Source organism: Symphodus melops, assembly GCF_947650265.1.
Source record: "Symphodus melops genome assembly, chromosome: 8".
NCBI classification, from domain to species: Eukaryota; Metazoa; Chordata; class Actinopteri; order Labriformes; family Labridae; genus Symphodus; species Symphodus melops.
The window spans coordinates 20,243,508-20,251,059 of NC_136698.1; the positions used below are offsets into that span (position 1 = coordinate 20,243,508).

The 7,552-nt window shown below is 38.1% G+C and overlaps 1 long non-coding RNA gene across 1 annotated transcript; it reads left to right on the forward strand.

The window, feature by feature from the left end:
* Positions 1-2,207: 2,207 nt before the first annotated feature.
* LOC306828456 lies at positions 2,208-4,153 on the forward strand. The gene is made up of 3 exons (XR_013779747.1): positions 2,208-2,264; positions 3,251-3,350; positions 3,696-4,153. It is a non-coding gene; the product is annotated as an uncharacterized lncRNA (long non-coding RNA).
* The last annotated feature ends 3,399 nt before the right edge of the window (positions 4,154-7,552 follow it).

A 7,552-nucleotide genomic window follows, 5' to 3' on the forward strand; every position in this document is an offset into this window, starting at 1 on the left:
GAGGGAAAATCCTCAGTTTAATGTATAATATGTTGGTGAAAACAGGGAAATACCTATTAAAAAGACATAAAATCTTCATTAATGATTATAGATGCAAAATAAAAAACATGAATACATAATTTTGGGAGAAACGTGATCTTTATGCCTTCTTTTATTGAGCCTGTCTGTCTCCTAACCACCATAACAAGCAGCCTGTTTTTGTAGTCTGTGTCAGGTTTTGTCAAGTTATAACACAATTTATTAATAAGCGTCATTAAATGTACAACACGATCAACTTGTGATTATTGGATTGGTAATGTGTGTGTGTAAGCTCATGCTGAATATTTGGCAGGTTTAAGCAGCATGATGCTCGGTTAATATTATATTACACTACCGCTGATTGTGTTCACGTTTCTGTTAGTCTCTTAAATCAGACAGAAGTTATAATAAATCAGAGCTTACTTTAGTTTTATCCTGATATCTAGAGAAATATTCTACCTCATTCTACAGTATTATAAATATCAGGCTGCATGGTGACGTGTTAATGTCTGTATAACACACTCTTTACACAGACTGTAAACATGTACACATCAGTAATTATACAGGCCAGATTACTGAAACATAACTGTACAGTCAATGAACGGCATTGATGAGCTGATTTTAATTACAATGTTTTGGTTGTGTAGTTTCTCAAGTCCCCTCCTTGACGATGATGTGTAGATGATGAAGAAATATCCACTGACACTGACTTGCTTGTAATGTAAGAAATGTATTTACAAAAACAGCATCAGTCCAGGTTAGCCATGTTACCTGGGAGAGTCACCAATTGTGATCCCTCTCGAACAAAGAAAAGACCCTAGTATTTATGCAGCATTGGTCAACAACATCAGGACATTTACGACTTCATTTAGGCTTTGATCATTCAGGTGTGCATCTCCTACAGTCCTACACCCCCTGTGGTTCCTCAGGACATATGACTTCAAAGGTTACACAGGTCACCATGAGGTTAACTTCTCCCCCAATGTATCCTAAGTCTCTGTTTCATTTCAATACTAAATTGTTTATCTTTCACAGTCTTAAGGAATGACCCCAAATAGACCCCTTCATTGTCTTGTCTTTGTTAACAAATCTCTAACCTGAAGAACACCATTTGTTTCACCAACAGCTCACATATTACAGCAGCATACTTACACTTCACATACTTATTCATATTACAGTATGTCGCATGTAAAATACACTTCAGTTGTAAATACAATTCCACTCACAAAAACGATATAACAATATCAAGAAACACAACATGTCAGTTATTAGGTTTGCTCATGTTAAAAAGTAAAATAAAAAGATAAATCATGCCTGACAAGTAAACTAGCTTAGACTGCTAATATGTTAGCTCACTCATAACACTTTAAGCAATGACACATAAATCAAACTTTATTACTTACCGTAAAAACTGCAAAGATGCGTTAGAGTCCACAGGTCCGTGACATTAGTTTCTGCAGAAAAAACAGCTTTCACCAGCTCAAAAAAGACGAAAAAACTGAACAGAAGGCTTCACTTCACGACGTAACTGCTTATTTACCAAGAGCGCTTGCAAGATCCGCGGCTGTCAATCATCGCCATGTATGACGTAATATCCCGTTTTTTAACCTCAAATAACTTATTTAAAACAAACTTCACAGAAAAATGAGCACTTGAACACCATGTAGGGTGATAATATCTAATGATCACAGCAGAGTTTACGTCTGGAAAAAAAATATGTGACGAGTATTTTAACTTAACAATTTGTCCCACATCCCGTCTGTTATCATTGAGGAGGCGGGGTTTATGACCTATACTGCAGCCAGTCAGTAGCGGGAGCTCTAAAAATAAAAGCTTCACTCCACAGGGGACCTTGTCCCGTCCATTATTTTTACAGTCTATGTTCGACACAGTAAATATGATAAACTTGGACTATGATAAACTATGCCCATCCCCCACTCAGAGTGACATTGTGGGTTTCTAAAACAGACAGGATCATAATTTTATTTTCTAAACAGGATGATGACATCAGCACAGCTTAATTAAGTTATATTGTAGGATAATTATCTGAAATATTTTATTTCTAGTTTGTTTTAATGATGCAATGACAGGGGGGTCGGACACACTTCCTGACATGCGCAGTCCCCATCTGACCTATGCCCCTCCCCGACTCAGACAACGTAACGGAAAGTGAGGAGGTCAGTTAGGTTGGAGAGAGACGGTTGGACACAGCAAACAGAGGAAACATTAACACACGGGAAAACTAAGTAAGTTTACAGTTTTTGTCACATAAATTATTAATAATAATGAGCATTTTGGCTAGCGTGTTAGCTGCTAAGAGCTAGCTAGTTTTTATATTAGCTAGAAATAACGATTAGCATTGTGGCTAGCGCGTTAGCTGCTAAGACCTCACTCATTTCTATAGTAGCTAGAAAGTCAACACATGTTAGCTTCTCATTAGACAATGTTTGTAAAATTTTCTGATAAATTAGATTTTTGCGCTGACATTTCCAGGGGTTAAAGTGGGAGTCTGGAGCTAAGCTCTGGCACCTAAATTATTCAAATGAAACTGGCAGTAGCACCATGGACAACAAATTATTTTCACTCTTCAGTAAGGATAAGGATAATATTTATTGATAGTGTGCTGTGTGAAACTGCTGACGCGCCACGGTGTTCTGACCGTGACGGAGCGGATCCAGTGTGAGTTCACATATTGACTTTAATTGAAACCAAGTTAGACAACGGAACAGCACCGGAAACGCATCAGGTGTATTTTGGCCGTTTACATACAGTCTAGCCATGTGCATGAGCATGCTCATGCTCCTTTAAGCACAATGGTTTATGGGAAATATAGGAGACGAAGGTGTTTTGTGTTTATGTCACCTTCTGGTCTCGTGCCATACTTTTCACCTTGTCTGTAAAGAAATAAAAGGATCCAGTTCGCAAGATTTACTGCCTTCCACGCAGTCTGTTTTGACAGCAGCCCAGACGGCTTGTTACCTGCACGAAACAAGCCAACACAGTATATACAGTATATATATATATATAGATATATATATATCTTTTTATTCTATATACAGTCTGTGTGTGTAGCTAACAGCAGATACCCTCAGTCTGCTGTGTTAATGTGCAAGTTAATGTGCATGTGATGTAAACAAAGCAGCTTGTCAGCTGCATCAGACCAGTGACATAACTCCAGTAAAAATGTACCTGCACTCCCTGACTGTTTTCTTGTTGTTTTTATGTCCTGCAGACAGAGTACTCTATCCAGGTTTTCTGCACGCTTACAGCGTTTGAGGGATCATGATAAATGCTTATCCAAGTACATGGAGTATGTGGATCACCAAACCGAGGTAAAGATGATTGGTCTTTGTTATTCACATCTGATATAATATTGATGTCGCATGAAGGTAAGAACGCAAGCAAACTGTATTCAGTCGTTGCCAGAAAAGAAAATTTAGAATATCACTAGCCCTGCATTTTTTTTAGGTCATTTATATTAAGGTAGAAATTGCATAATTGTATAATTCCTCATGCACATATCTGTGGTAGATAGTAGACATAGGGGAAAATTGTTCATGCAAACATTTGAAAGCTTGATATTGTATAATGACTCTAACTTATTTCAGAGGGCCTCTTACACAATATGTTTTAGTTGTGTGTTATTTTTTTAGGTCATGCAGGTGTCTATATATTAGTCCTCAGGACTGCCATACCAAGAAAGGGACTGTACGTCACCACAGGATAAGACATCCGAATTAGTGCCAGCCTCCAACAGCTCGGTAAGCTCAACGAAGTCCACTCCACATACATAATGCATGATCGGGCTCGGGGAGTAACGGAATACATGTAACAACGTTATGTGATTATGATACAATAAAAAAGGTAACTGTATTCTGCTACAGTTACAGAAAAAAAACATCAGATGACAATGACATTTAGTAAATTTGGGATTATTTTGCAGGATTAGAATTTTAATGCATTTTATGATATACATTTTTTTCATTTAAAACCTGTGATTTTGACCTGTGATGCTGATATGGTGTGTGGGGTTGGGAGGGATTGTTTTGTTAAACAATAGCGCTGATTTGCCTGTAATTAAAGTTGGTGTCTATGCATTCACATCAATGTGAAAATCCCACAACACACACCCACCACTGGCAAAGTTTCTCTCACGTACTTAAACATTTACATTTATGTATCGTTTGCGTGTCAAATACAAACCCGGGAAAGCAATGCTAACCACGCCATACATTACTACCATTGCTGCCTTGTAGCTTCTTTGGGAAAAGGCCCACTTTCTGAATTTACATCATGATGTTCATTATCTTTCATTTGTTTGGCATTTTTTGTTGAAAATGTGGCAGGTGAACACTGTGTGTTTAAAACGGCATTATGGGAGCTCTTAATCCATACTGTGAACTAAAACGGAGCATATTGTGTCTGCCATGTAAAAGAAGCAGTTTACTTTTTGCTTAATAGACTGAACAATGTGGTTAAGACTTGAACATTTTCATTGTAGGACTATAAACTACTGCCTAAACTTGGTTTTCTCAATTTCTTTTACAAGCTCACATTGTTCAGCTGTCTTACAGAATACACAAACATTAGTCATTTTATTGATATTTAGTTCCTTTTGATTTTATTAGCTTATTCTGTATTGGAAAAATCCAAAGTAATTGAAAGTAATCAAGTTACATTACTTTAATATTATGGTACTTGGATTACATTACTGATTAAATTTTTTAACTAGTAACTGTATCAGAATACATCTTTATAGAAATCCTCCCAACCCCGCGCATGATATACACAAGTACTGCACCAACCTACCATGTGTTTAAGAAATGAATCAATAGAGTATCAGGATTTCCTTGATTTAGGTTGCAGAATTGGAATTTGAATCAAATGTTTAACTATCTAAGTCAGTGGTTTTTACCGTGGCAGTGACTCTGTCATCTCGATCTCTGCACCACATCCTAATGTTCAGCCCTAGTTCACTGTATCAGCACCAAACCATTCCACCATGATGCTATCTCACTGTGTGTGTACAGACAGCAAGCAGATGTTCTTCTTACCGCGTATAACACAACATCCGAAACTGTAGCAGTAACTTCTGTGTGCTCTACCTCTTTAGCCCTTCGTGATGAAGCCTCATGAAGAGGAGGAGGCAGAGGAGCAGGCTGCATCAGAACCTTCTCCTGAACATCTAGCACCTTTCAACAGTTTGGTAAGTATTCAACAGTTATTGTTATAAATCAGCAGCAACCCACCAGGAAATTAGAACATACAACATATTGTAGCACAGTGGATGTGCAGCTGCATTTATATGAATAGAGACACTTATGCCTTAGTTGTGTGAAGGGGCCTTGAACACATTGTCTTAAAAATGCTGCGCTGTCAGTTTTATTGATTCTTATAAACTAATCAGAAGTCTGCTTTGTTTACATCCTAAGTACAGCCAGGCCCTCAGACTGCCATTGAACTGGGTCTGGCCGACTGCAGCCCCTGACATTTAATTTGACGCTAACTTGATGAAAACTTCTTGCTTTTAAAGTTAGAACAGTATGTTAATCAAAGGATCTAATTGTGTTATATCACCTTTCTGTGTATTATGGTGGCCAATTTTGACTGTGGTTTGTATTTACTATTTTTCCAACAAAGGAAACAAGCTTCAACAGTGGTAACAGTACAGAGATATTCACTCCTGAAAGCTCGAGCTCTGCTCTCAGTGCTGACCCAGAACTTCCAACACTGGAAAGAACTGACTCCATATTTGTAAGTTTACATACTGAATATTTTGTATTATCCTCTATTTAACCTCTTTGCTGTTGATACTCTGACGGTAATACTTAACACTGACTCAAAGTTTGACTGTCAAGTTTGGCAGTGGACTCATAGACGTTTTATGACTGGTTATTGTTTTGGTACAAAATTTAGCATGTATTGTATTTATATTTTCAGCTCACTGAAGAATTAATTCACACTAACCCTAACTCTGGGGCGCCTGCTAACTCGGACACCTCTTTAAGCTGCATTGAGACTAGTGGGGATGAATACCATCCATCAAAAGACTCAGCAAAGGAAAGCAGTTCAGACGGATCAGATGATCTTAGAATTGAGATTTCACCGCTGAAACTGAAGAGAAAAAAGACGTAAAAGAGGACTTACTGCAGAAAGACTGTGTCCAGCAGGTTATCTGCTAAGGATGATGGGAGAGCAGAGAGTGGACTCTCAAGTGAAACAAGCTCTGGAAATGTGTCTGTTTTGAAGCTACAGAAAAGGAAAGATGGTGCTCGAGTTTACAATAAAAAGCACTATTGTCTGTACTGTCCTGTGCACTGCCATAAAATGGCACGACACTTGATGCACAAACACAGCAATGAACCAGCTGTGGCACAAGCAAACATGTTTCAGGTGAACTCAAAAGAACGGAAATTGCATTTGGACTTGTTAAGAAACAAAGGAAATCGTGCACATAATAATGAGGTTCAGATTGACAGACAGATTGCAAAGGAATGTGGAGCCAAACATCCTGAAACTCTTTCCTCGACCAAGCTGAGGAAGCAAATCTCCACACTGTCCACGGTCCTGAACCTGAAGGATCATGAGATGGATGTGCTTGCAAATTTTCTTGGCCATGACATTCGGGTTCATAGACAGTATTATCGACTACCTGAAGGAACTCTGGAGTTGGCTAAAGTCAGCAAAGTCCTGTGCGCGCTTGAACAAGGACACCTATCAGACTTCAAGGGAATGAGCCTTGACCAAATCCAAATTAATCCAAACGGTAAAGACATTTATTCAGTTTACATTCATATTTCTCTTAGAGGAGATGTTTGTTTTTTCACACTTTTGAACCCTGTTTTTCAGAAAAAGTCCTGGAAGCGGTGGACAGTGAGGTCTCAGACGTGGAGATAGACAAGGACTCATCTTTCAGCAGTCACTCGACAGGTGATTTTTGCATTTAAGTCTTTCTTCTGGGCAAGTGCCCTGAACAGTACATGGTGCTGTATGTCTTTCTTTGTGGAGGGGCAAGGAGGGAGATGCATGTGGTTAAAGAACATTAAGACAGCATTATTGGTAACTTCATAATGCCTGATTTGTTAAAGGATCTTCAAGAGGAAAAAGAGAAATGCCTCCCAGTGACTCTGGGGAAGATGCCACACCATTAGGTAACCTACTAACCAACTACACATGTCATTCTTTCTCGTTAATGTACACTGAAAAATAAAAAAAAGACAAGGATTGAGTTATTGTTTGTTATTTTAACAGACTACACCAAGAAGGCAGCAGTGTGTCCAGCTAGACGAGGATGATTTTGAGAAAGGTATTTCACACTCAAGCTTTTTAAATATCATAACTTGATAAACTTTAGGAAAAGTTAACATAGTGCTGGATGGTATGCCAAAAAAAAAAATTGTATCACGGTATTTTTTAACATTATAACATTATTTTTTTCATGATTTGGTTAAACCAGTAGTTTGGTAATTAATCTAATCGCTCTCCCTGCCCATCACTATCCATAATAAGATTTTTTGGGGTTTATATTAATTTA